Source organism: Acomys minous (assembly GCF_964271855.1).
Source record: "Acomys minous genome assembly, chromosome: 3".
NCBI classification, from domain to species: Eukaryota; Metazoa; Chordata; class Mammalia; order Rodentia; family Muridae; genus Acomys; species Acomys minous.
This window is the reverse complement of record NC_140485.1, coordinates 135,308,417-135,328,755: the sequence shown is the minus strand read 5'-3', so window position 1 is coordinate 135,328,755 and position 20,339 is coordinate 135,308,417. Positions and strand designations below refer to the sequence as shown.

At 42.3% G+C, this 20,339-nt stretch overlaps 1 long non-coding RNA gene across 1 annotated transcript in view; it reads left to right on the top strand.

Moving 5' to 3' along the window:
• LOC311593285 overlaps positions 1-20,339 on the top strand; it is a 187,193-nt gene that overhangs the window by 145,256 nt on the left and 21,598 nt on the right. Inside the window, exon 3 of the long non-coding RNA XR_014777650.1 lies at positions 754-826. This is a non-coding gene — a long non-coding RNA (uncharacterized lncRNA). The remainder of the gene's footprint in view (positions 1-753; positions 827-20,339) is intronic.

The following is a 20,339-nucleotide window of genomic DNA, read 5'->3' as shown; positions in this document are numbered from 1 at the left end:
TGGGTGGCCTGCTGGGCTACGATGGGAAGTCTTATTAGCGGATTTTGAACCCTTAGTTCTGCAGAGATTCAGATGTTTGCTTTCTTGATATTTGAGAACAACAGCTGATTCAGACATATTCAAAGATGTCCCTCCTTTTGAAAGTTGACTTCCCTACAGTAGGGACCATATGTATGAAAGGTAAAGAATTAATTCTGGTGGGATAGTAACCTACACTTCATTTATTGGGAACTACATGGAGTCATCTTTGATAAGATCAAAGCTACAGCATGTTGGTGATTACAAATCCGACATAAGAATTGTCCTACCTTAGTTGACCTCACAAAGACTTAACTAACCAGGAGAGTTTTGGTGGAAACTTGAGATCAAGCAATGCCTTTCTCACCTCATCTCTGTTGACCCTCAAATAGGAATTAGGAGAATGTCACCATTGAAGAAAACAGCTTTGTGTTCATAGGCAAAAGAACCAACTATTTTGGAAACAGGAAAGACACCATGTTCCCTACAGTAGACAGCTGGGAAGACCAGTGTGATGTGAGGAAACAGGATCTTGTGATGAGTACAAAAGAAGACACTTTCCTCTCACAGAACATCTTAGATTCCTCTTTGACTCTATGTAAAGACAAGTTCAACTTGCAAATCACGAGACTGGTTACTAATCCAGTTCATAAATTATTAGAGGATTGTCTGATGAAAGTCAGCATTGCCCTGGATCTCTGGGAAGTCAGACTGATTTCTCTTTCCTTAATTCAGGAGTCTTTGGTCCTGGCATTGTCACTGGTGCAAGAGAAACTGCTAATATCGTCATGCAGCAGCTGGGTATGAGGTAAGTGGAGTCTGACTGAAGATGAGGTGGTACCAGTTGTCCTGTGGACAGGACTCATCTGTTTCACAGCTTGCTGGGCATCGCAGCCCTAGGACTATCTGGGTTAGATTCCCTTTACCTTCCAGGAACTGGAATAGAAAAGCTGACGAGGAGTGGGGTGTTGGGGTACAACACATGCTGGATGTCTTACTAACTCTGGCTTATTTGTGGACTTGGGGAGAACAATGTCGCAAATACATGCTCTGTCGGAGGGTTCCAACATGACCACCCCAATGCTCCCTCAACTCCTGCACACTCATTTATCTATGATAGAACTCTTAGGGGAAGCTTGTACTTTAAAACTCTTTATCTTGATGATTGGGGACATGGCCTGTTTCATCTTGTTGTTTAGATAATAAAGTAATAAGAAAATCTCCTATTAGCCCAATATATATGTCTCATGAGTCCATTGTTACTAGCGAGTAGTTTATCATGAAAGGACTAAATACAGCCACTCTTCCTCCTTACTTCAGCTCAGAATTGCATGTAGGGAGGCTCAGGCGTTCTCAGGGTATACCCCAAGGATATGGTAGCTGTCACAAACATTCTAGATAATTCTCTTGGGAATACAGGAAAGAAAGAGGTGGGGGAGGGAGGGAGGGAGGGATGGAGGGGGAGAGAGAGAGAGAGAGAGAGAGGTTTCAGTTTTGTTTTTTGTTTTTTAGTATTTTCATTTAGCATAGGGAAATTTCTTAGTGTTACAGTGTCATGTTTAATATTCACATCCACTCTGCCCACTTTGTACATTCAGGAAACTAGACTGTGGAGGGTGGATGGTGAGGAAGCTATGTCCTTCTGCTTAGCTGAATCATGGCTGTTATTTACTCCTGTGTAATCTGTGCTCACAATCGAATACTTCTGCCTTCACGGTGTAGCCCATGTCCTATTCTTCCTCACAGTTGCTGTAGCAACAGTTAAGCACCACGTCATTTTCAGGAAAACCACTGTGACATAAGAGATAGGCTTCTGCTGTAGGGATGCAGATGCCCAGAGTCTGGGTGAAAGAGAATAGCCACAGCTTCTTCCATTTTCCTTAAACTCTATGCTCTGTGCTCTGTCTCTCTCTGTCTCTCTCTTTTTATTAAGGAAATAAGACTGCTTTTTTTGTGTGAGATAAACACAGCCTGGATGGACTCTGAGATATCCATCTTTGAAAGCAGGATGATCCACTGAGCTAAAGCTCCAATTCAAATACTATCAAACTTCCACCGTGAGACATGCTCCTACTGTGGGAACAGATGCACAGAGGGTTTTATGTGATCATTGTTAATGATGACAGTCTCTTCATCATTTTGAAAATTGCCATTCAGTGTGTTCCTTCAAACCGCTCTTTCTGGGTGATGGTTTTGCCAACCTCCACTCTAGGTGCCCTGTACCCAGCACTTAGAAACGGTAGGGAGGCAACACGAACCAAGTTTAAATATAAAATGAAATGGAGAGCTCATTGTAGACAGAGCAGGTAGGCCCCTTGGGTCAGGGAGCCCTTCTCTGAAGTATCTGTCAGGGGGCTGGGTTGCTGTCTCAGAGTTAAGCTGAGAGTATGCTGGCTGGTGATCATCACCAGCACTACAGGCCCACAGACCAGCAGCTGCCATTAGGAGACTATGGAGGACGGACTTACACTGTCCCTGAGGGCAAAACATCTTACCCGCAAATATATTTTGTTTCCTTCAAACCACCTGTTCAAGTATGAACCATTAGCTATACTTAATGGATGGGGACATTGAGACTCAGAGAGGGAGGCTCAGCCTGCAGCCTTGGCAAGCTGCTGAGCCTATATTTGAGCTCCAGTCTACGTGAAGAGTTCCCGCGATCTCTTCATCACCTCCTCGGGCATGCCAGTGCACTTATATTAGATCCTTGAATTTTATTGCAGATTTCCTTATGGGATAAACACAGATGATGAGTTACAATATTTGAGAGACCCTGAAGCACTTTGTTACCAAGCTTTAAAGGAGACTCTACGGAAGTGCGTTCCATCTTGGTTTGTAGCTAGATCCCAGACACCGAGTTCAAATGGGTCTGCCTCCTTACCAACAACCCTTCCTCATGACTGGACACTGAGGTTTCCCATGGCTAGCACAGAAGGATAAGGTTGTAACAGACTTTCAGAGAATGCTGGAAATTCGTCCTCTGTAGCTTACATATGTCACTGAAGCCAGCATCCTTACTTGAAGTCAAAGCACTAGATACAGAGACAGGGAGTGGCGTTTACCATGGCTGGGATGCACGCTTGTCATCTCACTGAGGTAGGTGAGAAAGCTGCAGCGTGAGTCAGCTTGTGCTTCGGCTTTCCTCATTCTTATTGGCTCATTTCCTTCAGAGATCATCTCTAAACATCCTCCATGCTTGACTTCCTGTAGGTCCCTTAGTTACTGCCTGCTGCCTCACTACATGACTGTGTCTTCCTCTGTTTATTGTTTGTGTTTGTTTCATTTCTGTAGATAGCTTTCTGGATGCTAAGCCCTTCGCATCTTTTCCCATTGTCACTCTACTCTTTGTGTGTGTGTGTGTGTGTGTGTGTGTGTTTGTGTGTGTGTGTGTGTGTGTGTGTGTAGGTTTGCATATATGCCTATGCACAGGTGCGTGTGGAAGTCAGAGGACAATCCAGACCCTTGTTCTATAAGTGTTTTCCGTATTTTTGTATCATACTGAGTGTCTCAAGAGCCTAGAACTTTGGCCAGTAGGCTAGCTGGTCAGCGATCTTCAGGGATCTGTCTACCTCTGCCTCCCATCTGGTCATAGCTGGGATTACAAGCGTGAACCATCAACACTGGCATTTTATTTTATTTTTTAACACAGGTACTGGCAGTCCAAACTCAGCTCCACAATGCTTGCAAGGTAAACACTCACCAGATGAGGCAGCTCCCCAGCCCTGCTCTTGTAATCTGTCTATACCTTGACAATTATTTTTAATTGATGGGGCTTTTGGTCTGTGTTATGCTTTACGTGATAAGATGTTTTTCTTTACTGCACTCTCTGCCTGTCCATCAGTCCTAAGTTGACTTTTTAGAGTGAATTCTAAATTCACAACCATGTGGGATTGCTTAGAAAATTGTGAACAATAAGTCCTCCCAGGGCAGGGACCATATTTCCCTCTGAGCACTGAGTGTTAAAGCCTGGGCAGACACACACTCGGGAAACACCAAGAGAGAAGGAATCGGTGCTCACAGCATCATAAGCAAGATTTAAATGTAAGAAACCACCAAGTATTAGCTCTTTTCCTTGTTGAAGTGACAAAAATACCTCATGAGAAACAAGTCAGGAAAGAAGCATTTATTGTCCTGTTACCCCAGGGGACGCACTCCAGCATGGCGGGAAGGCTTGGCAGCCTGATCAGAAGCCCAGCTGGTCGCCTTGGACCCTCACTAATGACTGCTGTTTCTCAGCTCACTTCTCCTCTTCCTTCAGTCCAGGATCTCAGGGCTCAGAATGGTGCCGTGACAGTGGGCATTTCTTCCTCCCTCAACGAGCCCGATCTAGACGGTCTCTCATGGACATGCTCAGAGGCTTCTCTCCCAGGCAACCCTCGATCTTGTCAAACATCCAAGGCAGCAATATACTTCAGGAAAGTACAAAAGAGAGTTTGAAAGTGCTTTTGAAAACATTAAACAAGGATGGAGTTATTATTGAGGGACATGCGTTGTCTTTAGCCAAATTGTTTTTAAAATGATGTCATTTGGTTTAGGTTTGTAAATGTTGGCGAAGCAGTCTTTCAGTAGCAAGCTGTTTGACACAGCCCGTTTAAAAACATTTATCTAACTTATGTAAATCAGGCAAGAAAGGGGCTTTTTAAAAAATGTTATTTTTAAGTCTGGTGTGTTTAAAATATACAACAAAGTACAAGAAGAGTCTATCAGGTCATCATGTATCTTACACACCAGATTTAACAAAAACCTTCTTTGCTCCAAATTGGTTTTGCTAAAGAAAAAAAAACAAATTAGTGGGTTTTTTTTTTGAAAATACAGATTTCGTTATTGTTAATTGTTGATGTTTCAGTACTTATGACTGTGAGTGCAGGTCCCAGAGAGTCCAGAAGGGGGTGCTGGATCCCGTAGAACTGGAGGGAGTTGTGTGCTGCCTCGCACTCATGCAGCCAAACTCAGGCAGGTCCTCCGCATTCTTTTAATGATTGAACCTTCTCTTCATCCTCAAAGTAACTATTTCATGTAGTTAAAGCTTCCTCAAGCCCCTTGCCATTATTCTCGAACAGTTCCAGTGTTTTCAAGCTGGAAAGTACACTTAAAGATATATATATATATATAATTTTGCTTTCTGAATAGGTTATAAACCTACCATTCTACAACAAAAATGTCACAACTAATATATTCTTTCCAGATTACTTTGTACATAGTATATCTCTTTATTAATAGTGTATTTGCCCACTTAATTGTAGTGTCTTCACAACTACAAAAAGAAAATGCTGCGGTGGAAGCTACCATTGTTTTCTTGTGGCTACATCCATAATGATTCAAATTTTCATAAACCCTAAAATTTTCTTGTTATATCAAACCTTTTTATAATATTCATATTTTATTAAAGTTCTATGTTGTTTTAAGCAAAATAAAAAACTGCTCTATTAAAATTTAACTTCATAGGAATCATCTTTGTTTGATATGTATTTTCCCTCCTTGCATGTTTTTTATGTTGCCTTCCACTTAATATACTCTAGATACTACAGTGAATTTTTTATTGATCACCTTGAATTAATATCGTTCTGGATGAATGGAAGACTCTAAATAGCTATTATCCCAACTACCTTTCCCTTTAAAAGCCATCATGCAGATATTTTACCCTATCCTGATTTTCAGTCCCCTGCAATCCTTGATTTTACTCAGTAGGTAGTTGTCTGTGTCTGATATGTGGGCATATCAACTTTCTGAGATTAATATTTTGTTTTAACTATTTGCCCTTATTCTATATGCCTTTGCTGTTGGTGAAAGTAAAGGTATTAAAATCTACGACTTTTGTCTGAAAAACCTTACACTTTAATAATTTCATGAAATATAAGATTAGGAGCTGAAGAGATAGCTTAGTGAGTCAGAACACATACAGTTATCCAGAGGAGCCAAGCTGAGTTTGGGTCCTAAACTCCACATGGGACAGCTCACTGATTCTTCTTCAGCCCTGGAGGGATGTGACTGGTGCCCCCTCCTGGCCCCTACAGGCAGTGCATTCATGTGCACATTTCCATAGTCAACACACATATGCTCATAATTTTAAAATAAAGTGAAATATATTATAAGAAAATTTTCATAGTTTACATAATTATTCAAATTTTCATAAACTCTAAAATTATCTTGTTATAGTATATCAAATCTTTTAAATAATATTCTTATTTAATTAAATTTCTTGTTGTTTTAAGCGAAACAAAACTACTCTATTAAAAATTAAAGATTTCAATGCACTGATAAAGGTATTATTACCTGGTGCAATTTCTGTACAATTTGAACTGGTGACAATGAGATATATTGTGAAGCCAGACTTAGTCTCCAATTGGCTATATGCAGAAAGACAACCCAAAAAATGCCTAAGTTTTATGGCTTGGAGAACAGTGTCACTGTAGAACTTGTACAGACTGCCTCCACCTTAGCTCTAAGAGGCTACGGACCTATGACTCTGGATTCTTTCTCTGGTATCACATCACAGTGGCTAAAAAGGAAAACAAAAGAAAACAAATATGAACTCAAGGTAGTTAATAGCTCATTCCTTCAGCAAAAATGTATTCACTCTATTATACTTACCATTCCAGAACCTAGGGATGAATCTATGAAGAAATATCGCAACATTACTAATAATCGACCCATGCAACAGTCACATTTAATTCATTATAATCTACCCATGTAGCAGCTGAAATTTTCCCTTTGTCATCTTCCCTCAGTTATTTTCCCTAAGTGTTTTCACTCTAGACTTTTTAGGAAAGCCTTCCTCTTGTACTCACGTAGGGTTTTCTCTCTAACAACAAGTGCGATGAATTGGTTGTAGACGCTTGACATGTTGCGTGATGGTATTATTCAGCTTGATGGGAAATAATCCCACACTTGATTAGTGATGCCTGGGACGGCCTCTGGGGGGAGACGTATCAGGAAGTGCACTAACTGTGCTGGATGGGATCCCATTTCCTGCAGCCTGATGACTTTTATTAAAATGTTACACTTTAAAAGCATGGCCTAAAAATTGTCTTGTGCTCACAGAATCCTCATGTGAAAGGCAACACAGAAACAAAGCAGGCCGGCTGGGGAGGACAGCATTACTATTATATCTCCTAGGGAGTCCAAGACCCAGACCTCTTAAAAGATACTGTGGTTTTATTTGTTTGTTTGTTTGTTTTTTTATGTTGTCTTTTTCTCTGTGAAGATAGAAAAGGGATAATGGCAAGAAACAAAACAAAACAAAACAAAACCATCTAGGCATCCCATAAACATGGTCCAATCTGTCAGGTCATTTTGTTTGGTCATTGATAGTGAAAGCTTTAATACAAGGGTCTTAACTGTGACCCCAAATTACTCTTCCATTTGTGTCAAGCCTCCTGGGCTTGACCTGATTCAAGGAGAAATGCTGTCACAATTAAAGGTGGTTCAGCTTCCTTCCGCTGAGGAGGCTGGTATTGATTTGAAGACAACTCGAGGCTGAAGCCTTTCGACCAGAGCGCTGTTGCCGCCAGGGCGTGCTCAAGGACACGGGCATGCATGCATTCGTGAAATGAAAGGCAAGCTGAGATTCCTCCAGAAAGCTACCACAGAAACAAAGATTGGTTTGTTGTTGTTGTCCACAAACACCAGGAGTAGCCAATCAGAAAGAGCTGGAAACTGGACCTCCTCTCCTAACGTTTCCAACTCTGATGAGTTTTGTCGTTGCTTCTAAATAAAATTTTAGTCGTTGCTTTCAAAACATTAGTTTGCAATGGCATCTGTGGCCAGACTCTCCTGGCACAGGCTGGGGAAACACACCTTTGCACCCAGCCTGTGCTACAAAAATAACACAACAAAACACAAGGCTGCAAACCCCAGCTGTAGTCTTCCTTTCCTTTTTTTTTTTTTTTTTTTTTTTTTTTTTGAGACAGGGTCTCTCTCTGTGTAGCCCTGGCTGCCCTGGACTACTTTGTAGACCAGGCTGGCCTCAAACACACAGCAATACACTGGCCTCTGCCTCCCGAGTACTGGGATTAAAGGCATGCACCACCACTGCCTGGCCTTTTCCATTTTTTTAAGCAGCTGCAATATCTAAAAGCATATACAGTCTCCAGTGTAAACTGTTTCGCCCATTTTATTTAAAAAAATTACTAAGTCCTGATTTTGAAGGAATGTCCTTGGGCTACCAGAGAGAACTAACTAAGGCCTTTTCCAGTCAGGTTACTTAGAAAATTGTGCCCTTTTCCCCACACTTCAGAGTGCCCTACATAGATCCCCGGAAGGAGCTGGAGAAAGGGCTCAGTGCTTGACTGCTCTGACCCTGCAGAGAACCTGAGTTCGAATCCCAGCATCAACACCATCAGGCTCCTCCTCATAACCACTTGTAACTCCAGCTCCAGGGGCGTCTGACGCCTGAGGCCTCTGTTCACCTGAGCTCTCTACATACGTATCCCTACAGACTGGCACACTTGCACACACTTGCCATGAGTGTTAATTAGGTACTATCCTACTTATTTCAAAATGTATTTATTCTTCTATTTGTTATTTCCACAAACTTAAGAATTTTAAGTTCTGATTAGGAACATTCTTTCCGCCCCCACCCCAACCCCAACCCTGCGACAACCTCTTTTAATAAAGGCACAGGGCAGGAAGTTGTCATAAGATGCCTCTTCTTTTATCGCCACCCTCGCCAGCAGTATATGTTTCTATGTTGGTGACACTTTGCCAGAAGCTGTTAAATCATATTATGTGTATAAAATAATAAATTAGGGATAAAATGCATAAAAAATAAATTAGGGATGCTCAGCAAAATACACACAGGTTGGCCTCGAAACTTTGAAATGCTCCCGTATTTGGAAGAGTTTGCGCTTTCGCATAATACCATAAGCCGAAAACTTCACACCTGGCCTTGTGTGAAAGGGTTACTGTCAAAACAGGGGTACACCAAAAAATGTGTAAAATTACCTTCAGGTTATGTGAAAAATGTGCATCTGAAGTACTTTAAATATAGTAAATTCCATATTTAGATTTATGCTCCATTCCCCCCCACTCTATCTCAAGTGGTTACTGGAAAATACTCCAAAATTTGAAAAATGAAATTCACAATATTTTTGGTTCTAAGCATTTTAAATAAGGGACACTCACTCAATATATTTGTTTATAAACATATCTATTAGAAGCACAATATAAGCAGATGTGCAAACACAAAAGGATAAACCATCAAATGATAAGAACATGTATTTGAGCATTTTCAACCTAGCAGTGACAACATGAGTCTTATTATTGGTTATATTGAAAACGTACTCTGTCCCCGATACCACTGGACAGGCTTCCTTCACTGAGTGGGAGGCGCTGTCCTTAGGGCCACTGTTCTGAAGTCCTGAGAGAGTCATCCTTTCCCAGAGTGAGTGGTGATGGCCCCCCGACCCCACCCCATCACTGTGTTATTTTCTCCTCTTAGCTGGTTGCATTAGCCTAATTATAAGGCTTGGGATGCATTTGTTACCAGACGCAGGGCCTTGCAGCAGAAGCCCTATGGGAGCCCACAGGCTCTGCTAAAGTGTGAACATCTGACATCCTTTCACCACTCGTCTGTGGACTCTCTCGTGGGGGCACCAGTCGTGTTCAATAGGTGCAGACCTGCTGTGGGTTAGGCACGCAAAGTGGAATTCAAAACTACCCAATGAGAGTATAACATATGTGTGGACACACTGTCGGTCTCATTGGTGTGTGGGCACACTGACAGTCTCACTGGTGCGTGGGCACACTGGTACGTGGGCACACTGACAGTCTCACTGGTGCGTGGGCACACTGGTGCGTGGGCACACTGACAGTCTCACTGGTGCGTGGGCACACTGGTGCGTGGGCACACTGGCGTGTGGGCACACTGATGGTCTCACTGGTGCGTGGGCACACTGGTGTGTGGGCACACTGACAGTCTCACTGGTATGTGGGCACACTGACAGTCTCACTGGTGTGTGGGCACACGGGTGTGTGGGCACACTGACAATCTCACTGGTATGTGGGCACACTGACAGTCTCACTGGTGCGTGGGCACACGGGTGTGTGGGCACACTGACAGTCTCACTGGTGCGTGGGCACACGGGTGTGTGGGCACACTGACAGTCTCATTGGTGCGTGGGCACACTGGTGTGTGGGCACACTGACAGTCTCACTGGTGCGTGGGCACACTGGTGTGTGGGCACACTGACAGTCTCACCGGTGCATGGGCACACTGGTGCGTGGGCACACTGGTGTGTGGGCACACTGACAGTCTCACTGGTGTGTGGGCACACTGGTGTGTGGGCACACTGGTGTGTGGGCACCTGACAGTCTCACTGGTGTGTGGGCACACTGGTGCATGGGCACACTGGTGTGTGGGCACACTGATGGTCTCATAGTTGTGTTAGCTGGAAGATTAGATCCATCCAAAGTTAAGGCTCAATATTTCTGCCAACATATTTGGAAAATACTGTTCTCAGTTTTTACATATAGACTTCTCAAAAATCAAAGCCTAACATGTTTGGCAAAACAAACATACAAAAAAAAAAAAACCAAATAAACAACCAAATATACAAAAGCCCTTGTGGTCAGAGCAGGGCAGAACACCGCACTAATCATGGAAGCGCTGAGGGATACTGCCCTTCAGGAATGCTGGGGACTCTGAGCTGGCTCTCAGAATTCTCTCCCTTCCTACCAAGACCAGCCCATCCTATCACGACCTTTATTTCCCATGTCCCTACCTCTTTGACTTCCTTTGGATTTTCTGGCCAGTGCAGGAAACCCACGAGCTTTAGAAATTCCCACAAATCTCAGCATCATGTCCCTAATGTCTATGCAAAACCCAAAACCCAAGCCCACCATTAGCACCTGCAAAACCCAGGCCCAGCATTAGCTTACAGCAATCTTAGTGTTGCCCCCCTGCCCCCCCCCCCACACTGAGTGGGGAGAACTCCTGGTTCACTGAAAGGCTGTGTGTCAGCAAATAAATAAATGGAGAGCAATTGAGGATTGAGGAAGACATATAACATTAAATTCTACACCTCCATAGGTGAATACACGCGCGCGCGCACACACACACACACACATACACACACGAACTAGTGTAGCCTAGAATTCCTTCAATACCAATACTTCAGGATTGCCACAAGTTCAAGGTCAGCCTGGCCTACATAGCAAGATACTGTCTCAAAAAACAAAAATGCCAGCAATAAGAGAGATAATAATAAAGACAGAAGGAAGGAGGGAGGAAATGAAGGAAGGAAGAAAGGAAGGAAGGAAGGGAAGGAAAGAAGGAAGTACTGGCAGCAGAGCACATCTGTGGCTCCCTTGATGTTAGCCTTGCCAACCTCCAGAACCCACCTCAGCACTCTAGTAAACAGAGGGTGTGCTATGAGGTCAAAGGGAAGGTAGGCTTAGCCAAAGACAGGCTTCCATCAGGGCAGGGTTATGGGATGTGGACAGTCAGAGCCATTCACCATTGTTTTAGCCAGCAGATATAAGAATCACAAAGATTGTTGAATTACCCCAAAGTATCACCATTTCACACCCACAGGACTGTAGATTGCTCCATACTTATTAAAACCGTACTTCTTGTCTCCAGAAGAAAGAAAGAAAATAGAACAAAATGGCAACTTTAAAAATAGGCATACCAGGGCCCAGATCTGCCTGTCATAAAGTTCTTCTTGTAGGTTTCCAGGACCCTGTGGGTCCTACTATTTCCCCATTCTTCCGTGCTACTCTCACCTAAAGTCTCAATAGGATGTCCTCTCCTCTGACCCACTTTCTTGGTAAGTAAAGTTTTTCATGGTACTTATCCCTTGGACTAGTGTTTTGATATAAGTGAGTATATACCGTTTGTCTCTTTTTGCTTCTGGGTGAACTCACTTATTATGATAAGTTCTAGCTCAATCCATTTGTCCACAAATTTCGGGAATTCCTTGTTTTTAATAGCTGAGTAGTATTCCATAGTGTAAATGTACCACAGTTTCTTAGTCCATTCTTCTACTGAGGGACACTTAGGCTGTTTCCATGTTCTGGCTATTACGTATAAAGCAGCTATGATCATGGTTGAGCATATGTCCCTGTTGTGTGGTAGGGCATTTTCTGGGTATATTCCAAGGAGTGGGATAGCTGGGTCTTGAGGAAGCCCTATTCGCATTTTTCTGAGAAAGCGCCAGATAGCTTTCCAAAGTGGTTGTACTGGTTTGCATTCCCACCAGCAATGAAGGAGTGTTCCTCTCTCTCCGCACCAGCCAAGGAGAATATAGGCAGTAAACTTCGAACCCCTACCAAGACCTAGCCGACAAACATGATATTCTTCACCGCTGAGTGGAGAGTGAGATCTGACTCTCACACGAACTCTGGTGCCCCTTTTCTGACCACATCCCCTGGATAGGGAGGCCTGGCGGCACTCAGAGGAAGGATAGCAAGTGACCAAGAAGAGACTCGATATTCTAAGAGCATATATAGGGGGAGGAGGTCTCCCTCAATCACAGACATAGGGGAGGGGAGAAAGGGGGAAGTGGGAGGGAGGGAAGAATGGGAGGAAACAGGGGAAGGGCTAACAATCGAGATGTAATATGAATAAATTAATAATAAAAAGAAAAAAATAAATAAATAATCAAACTTCCAAAAACAATAGGCATACCTGGTGAGCCATTTTACTTAGTGAGAACTGCTTTTAATTGTAAGTGGCACAAAACAGCCTAAACAAGAGTTCCCTTGAGGACATGTCATCTCTGCCTCAAGTGGCGGCTCTAAGCTTACTGAGACTTGGCTACAATGGCCGACTTTACCTCAGAACAAATTAAGTTCTAAAATTTACTTCCATTTTTCCATTGAAATAATATTACAGATGATGTCAATTGCCAGCACGGATGCATAAAATACAGATCATTTAATAAGAGGGCTTAAAAACTGCCAGCGTCACCAGTTTAAGCTCTTTGGGATGCGATAGAGTGACTGGGATCAGTGCACGTCGTTTTCCATCTCTGTCCATTAGTTTCACGTTCCCAGGGCTGATTCAATGGGATTCACAGCTCTTCAGGGAGCGTGTTGTATGAATAAAGGTTAGAAACGGTGCATGGCAAAGGAACATCAGAACAGAGGAGTTGAGCAAGTTACTCAAGGGCACAGCGCTACCAGAGAAGCTAGAAGATTCAGACCCAATGACGCAGGGTCCACAGTCCGTGCTCTTAGTCACCCTGAGTCTAGGCTGCCTCTTGTTTGTATGAGTTCAATGAGCCACTTGCTATATCTCTTACATAGTTCCTTAAACAGCACTGAGGGCATTTCAGAATCTTCTCACGGGGTCACAGTGGTAGAACTCACCCACCCACCGATGGAGAGTTGGTAACCAAACGCCGACACACTCTCATGATCTCCCTTCAGATGCCACGGCTGCCAAGCAGGATGGTCAAGAGCCTACACGTTTGTCATTGGGCGTAGAGGTAGGAAGAGAGCTAGAGGAATAAAGAAGGAGAGGAGACTCGCAGCCACACTTAGTGACTCCTTTCCAGGAGCTTGGCAGTTTTCTCCCTGCTCGAGGAGGGGAAGTGGGGCAGGACCCTCCCCCCCGTGGAGGGCACAGCCTGGTCAAGTGCAGAGATCCTTAGGACTCATTTTCTGGATTCCCGGACTTGGGGCTGGACCACTCAGAGGAGCTACAGGAATCAGAAGACACCTGCTAGCAGTGTAGCGAAGAGAGCACAGATAAAGGGTACCATGGCAGCATTATTAATGAGGTTGTCATGTGAATTAGGGCCTATCCCTCAACGAGCTCAAGATAGATTGTCTCCACTTTTTCTCCTCAATCCAGCAGCCCTGTCATTCTGTCCTGGACGATTAGATCAGTCGAGACCCATTTGTAACAATGCCAGTGACCCGTTCTTTTGTAGATGTCTTTAAATTGATTTTGGGATGATTTATTATGCAGTCTTTTCAGTCTAGAAATGATTAGTCAATAATGATTTGGGTTCTCTTTCCTTGCTTTAAGTAGGAAAGGGGTTCAGGATAGCATCATTTTCTTAGCATACGACATTTAATTCTGAATTATTAAAAGTGTTAGCTCGTAGGATTATGATGGTATCTACCGAGTCTTGAAATTCTTTGATGACCCCGTCTAGCGTCTGCTCCTGTCTCCACATGCATAGATCTCTGCCCACCCACATATGAGTTCTCGTACCTGTTGAGGTCAAATTCAAAATGAGCAAGGCTGTCTACGTGCTGTCACTCACAGCGCCTTAGCAATCCTTTCCGGAGGGAATTTCACGACCTCCATGATGCAACGTGAAAGCATCAGACCATGAAAGTGCACATTCCTTTTACACGGAGGCACAAATAATGGAGGGGAGGGGTGGGAGCGCGCAGCAAATGAAATGGGAAATTCAACATTGCTGCACTTCTTTCTCAGCAGATGGAGACGTGTAAGAGTCATCTTCAAAGACGGGACACTAAGACCCGCTGATGAGTGAAGGAAAAGGATGGCTTCCATATTCTGACTGACTCAACGATGATCTGGCTATGGCCAGGAAATCTTTCTCCTGTTCTTTTTTGAGTGTAATATGAAAACGGATGAGTCTAGACAGCAGCAAACTTATCCCTTAGGCCACTGATGTAGACATACCACCCCTCAGCAGCAGCCCCTCTTTACCCCACACTTTATGCCATCCTCAAACTACTCTAGTGACTGTTCTCCACACACTTCCCTTCTCAGAGGATCTGCTCGTTCTCGGAGACTCTGTCTTATTGGGCTATAGAGTCCTTAAGTTGTAACCCGACAACAGCTGAAATCACTGGGCTGGCTTATCTAAAAGCTAAGTTGAAGGCAGAAGCCAAGCTACCACATGTTAAAGTGTATAGCATGGGGAGGCAGCTGGAGAGAATGCACAGCGGCTAAGAGGCCTCACTTCCTGAATGGAGAACTAGACTTTTGTTAAAAGCCCCAGGATCTGGTACCCTTTTCTGTCCTCAGTGGACACCCGAACTCATATGTGTATACACACACACACACACTCACACTCACACACACTCACACACACACTCACACACACACACACACTCACACACACACTCACACTCACACACACACTCACACACACACACTCACACACACACACACTCACACACACACACGCTCACACACACACACACACTCACACACACACACTGTAAATAATGTAAATCTCTTTAAAATTGTACTATGGGACTGTATAGTATTCTTATATGTAATTTACATATATTTAATACAATTTAATATATTTTATATAATTATTTTATGCACTCCTGTTTATTATTCTGAATAACTCGATTTAATGGCCCTATATTATAGATGAGAAAATTGATGCCCAGAAATATTTAAGCAGCTTTCCCAAATTAGTTTCAAAATCAGCCCTTAGCCTGCCTCCCAAGAGTCCTGTGTTCAAAACAGCATAATTATCTGATCTCAAGGATATTTCTAGGAAAAAGATGTGTTTGATGGTTTGTTCTTTCTAGTCCTTTAAGAATGTTTACTTTATTATAGTATTTTTCATGTCTTATTCTTATTTTATAAAGAACCTTGCTACTAGATTTTTTTCTCAAAAAGTGATTGAGTTATATGCAAAAATATTTCTATCATTTTCTTTTTTATGTCCTCATTGCATATTAACCCTGGTTTGGGCCAGCGTTGCCTTGGAGACCCTAGTGGGTTGTTCAGATTTGCTCGTGCTCTCCAAACAAGTGTTAGTTTCTGTGTGCTAGTGTACTTTTCTTTGCTACTGACCTGCTTATCCGACAGAGATAGGATATTATATGCTGTAGCCATAAATGGTTACCAAAGCCCAGAGAGAAAGAAGAACTTAGATTTAAAATAACCTCACCCATTTGTCACAGTTGCATATTTTTTTCTTCACAAATGGAGCCTTAAGTATGGCGTTCCTGGAAGAGCTAGCATGCGAAAGCTTGCGTCTGTCATTATTCTGTAAACACTGACATCTCTGATTTTCATTCAGGAAGGCACATCCTAATTCTCATAGATAGATACTGTCCTGGCTCGGAGCAGACAGAACTTGTGGGGTCAGTGATGGCAGACACCTGCAATGCGGAAGGCCGAGGCATACAGATCACCCGCTGGCTGCTATAGGAAGACCCGCTCTCAGGATGCTAAAGGTTAGGGAGAAAAGAAAGGAATGGTCCTCCTTGAATAAAGTCCTTACCTCACCTTGTGCTTGCTATCAAGAATACAGCTTGTGCATAGTTTCTTAAATGCTGACGTCCATCCATTTTATTGCTAGTTTTTTTTTAAGAGGGGGGAAATGTTGATTATCTTGTGTTTATAGCTTTTAGTTAATTAATCAATATATCTATTGCCTTCTCTTTCTTCATCACCGTGAATAGAATATACCTCAGACAAGCATATTTATTGCTCTTTCTTATGCTCAAATTATCCCGCCATGGGCCAGTGGGCGGCCCCAGGGGCTTTCCTCACAAGGTTCATTAGTAGCTGAACAAAGTTCCTTCTTTGAACACAGTCTATGGTGTTATTGTTGTTTACCTGGTCGGACCCCAGAGAGTCAGCATTTCCCCCAAGGGTTTCTGAATCCAAAATATGAGCCTTTGGAACATTAAATACTATTAGGTTGTCATTTGTTCGAGGCCTCATCAATGGGCAAAGCTGGCAGAAAAGTATGTTTGAAAGAAAATCACTTGAAATTTGTATTAATATTTCCATTTTTGGCCACAATATTACTAAAATTTAACTTCTTTTGCTGTTATAATTTTATGGGAGAAACTTTGCTCTCTAGTCATGTTAACATAAATTTTGACTTATGCTATGTTAGAGTATTTGGTTAGACTAAAATGATGTTAATATTAGCCATGCAATACTCTACCTCTGTAAGACTTTGAGGTTTCCTTGCATCTGCATGGAAACCAAAAAGCACAACTGTGCATTTTTGGAACCTGTTACAACTATTCTGTACTGTTATGACCTTCACTTGGTGCAAAAGTATGCTAATTTATTTCAGTCTCTTATCAGTTTTCAGAAACTAATTTTTTTCTTTTGGATTAAGTTTTTAATTAAGTAAGTAACTTAATAATTCCACTTAGGCCAAGCCAGAGAAACAGAGAATGGATTTATGTTCCCTGAAATCTTCAAACAATGGGCCAAATATATAAAGTATTGCTGACCAAGATACTAGATTTTTTTCCTCACCCGCCCCCACTCCCACTCTTTCTTTGTTTTGTTTTCAAGACAGGGTTTCTCTGTGTAGCGTTGGCTGTCCTGGAACTCATTCTGTAGACGAGGCTGTCCTCGAACTCACAGAGATCCGCCTGCCTCTGCCTCTGGAGTACTGGAATTAAAGGCGAGCACCATACTGCATGGGAGAGACTGGATATCTTGATGTTGATCCCAGAGAGACAGATAACAAGGGATTCTGGGACACGATTGACCAAATTTCCTATGTAAGGAGGGAAACCCAGACAGTGTTTGTGATAGAATTTATGAGTTGGTAAATAAGAGCTATGAACCCAGGAAGACCACCGTGGCTTGAGGCTGCAGTGAAAAGTACCAGAGCAGGAAGAACTGCCCCCGGAGGCTGTGGATGTGCGTGGGCCCTCCTGCGAGTGTTATCAGAGAGCTGAGCCACGAGAGAGTCTGAAGCACTCGGCAAGGTCTAGCTAGGGAACGCCGCTTGCAGTGCGAAGCCGCTGCAAAGAGATGCCTCCCAGGCAGCCTCCAGAGTGCCGCGACTTCCAGAACGGCCCAGTTTGCAGAAAGATCTTCCCTCTACTTTTAGCTGGACATTATTAATTGTACATTAAATACAAAAAGGCATGCCATTATCTTAAAAGCAGGATCCCAATAGTGTAAAACTGTTGTCAAGAAATTTAGCTACATCCCAAAGTGAGACTGGAGACTATTGGCGAGGGTGCAAAACGATGCAGCACCCAGAAAAGCAAAAAGGGACACTCTCTGGTATCTAATAAAAAGCTACGAGGCTTTCAAAGGAGGAGAGTCAAAATCTTCCAGAGGAAAAAAAAACCCGCAATTATAACTGATATAGAAATGACAAGCATGTTAAAATTAGCAGCCAAGGACTTTTAAGAAGCTATTTTAATTGTGTTCTACTGCACGTTGAAGAAATTAATGGGCGATATGAAAGATATTTTTTAAAAAAAGATCCAGACTGAGTGTCTAGGGCTAACAATGACAGAGTTTGATATTTAAAATATACCAAATGGGATAAATGCCAAGTTTGAATTTGTAAGAGAAGAGATCCGTGGTCATGTAGACATAGTATCAGAAGCTATACAAAGTGAAACAGGCAGAGGAAACATAACAGATACCCAAATAGACACAAAGAGCATCAGTAAATGCTGAAACAGCTTTCAGAAGACAAAGACACATACAAGTAAGCTCTCCAAAAAGTGGAGTGGTGGTTCAGAAACAGTAGTTGAGGAAATACTAGATAAATCTATTTTTAAACGATAAAAAATATGAACATGTAGGTCCTGGAACTAGAAAGGGGAAAGACATACTATAAATAGGGGATCAAAAAAAGCACAAAAGCACATTTCTCACGTTAAACCTGACTTTAGAAGAGTAGGGTGGACGTAAGTCTGCCAATCCAGAAAAGTTTTACTTTTTTTTTTCAAGACAGGGTCTCTCTGTGTAGCCCTGAATGTCCTGGGCTCACTCTTTAGACCAGGCTGGCCTCAAACTCACAGCAATCCACCTGCCTCTGCCTCCCATAGTGCTGGGATTAAAGGTGTACACCACCACTGCCTGGGTGCTGCTGTGGTTTACATGCAGCTAAAATATTCTTTAAAAAAAAAAAACAAAGAAATAACGTTTTTGTTTTAATCAATTGAATTGTGAGTTCATCTTCGGTCAAATGCACTACAGGAAATGTTCAAAGACATATACCAGGTATATCAACGTGTGGTCTGCCTGTGGGCCACAGTCAGCCGAGGAGAGCTATGAACGGAGCCCAACACAAACGTTACACACTTACTTAAAACCAGGATTTTTCAAAAAAAATTTTTGTAATTTCACTGTGCACTTCTCAAGCTTGAACTTTGTAGGCGACCTTGCCTTCGTGCCATGTCAAGAGGTTAGGTACAAATACATCAAACAGGAGGAGTCTGGGTAGAAATATGAGTCCATAGAAAAGAATGAAGAACACTGGAAATGGTAACTATATGTTTTTAAAATTACATATATATAATATATATTATATATCATATAAATGATAAATACCTTATCTCTTTTAAAAGTTTTTTTTTTTTTTACTGTTTAACAGAAATGATAATAATGCAACATAAGACTCCTAATGAAAATGAAAGTGAAGTGTGCGGTTAAAAATAATATAAAAGTAACAAGAAAACACATGTGTACCATAAAACTAATAAAAATGAGATATCAAAAATATGTAAACATTTGGGATTTTTTAGTGGTATTCATTTTACTCTATGTGCATGAGTGTTTGCCTATATGTATATATGAGCACCACATGCATGCAGTACCTGTAGAGGTCATAAGAGGGCATCATATCTCTGGGAAATGAAGTTACAGATGGCTGTGAGACACCATGTGGGTGCTGGGATCAGAACCTGAGTCCTCTGCAAATGCTCTTAACTGCTGAAGAGCCTCTCCTAAAAGTTCTTGGTACCCAGTTAAAGGCTAGACAGACAACTGAAATAGACGCTTCACCAAAGAGAAACTATGCGTCGAATAAGCATATGAAAACATGAACATCATTAGTCATTTGGGAAATGCAAAGTAGAGCTGTAATGAGATTCTATATAAATGTCTGTTTCAGTAATTGAAGCCAAGCCAACTGGCCATCGTAGTATTGGCAGGGTGGAATAAAAGCTGTCATGCACATTGCATGCAGGTAAACCAACACACTGCAAAACAGTAAAAACGTTGAGTAAGGATCAATCATATCATCCAAGGATTCTACTACTGAGAATTTGTACCAGAGAAATGAAGGAATGTATATGAACAACAGTAATATTCTTGGCTGCATCATTTATAATTGCCAATACCTAGGAGTAGAAAGGATGCAGAAACATAAACATCAGTCAGTGAATGGGCGAACAGTATGGGGTAGCTAGACAGTAAAATTCTACTCTGCGATTTAAAGAAATACATGATTAATATATGCAAATATATGCATGAATCTCAGAGCAGTTATGCTGAGGGGAAACAGCCCAGTACAAATGCATATGGTAGGATTACAATATGCATTTGGGATATGCAGTGAAAATGTAATGTAATGAATGATGGAAAGCAAACTAGGTGACTTGGTTCCTCGAGGAGGAAAGGTCAGAGGCAGAGGACAGGATGTGAAGGG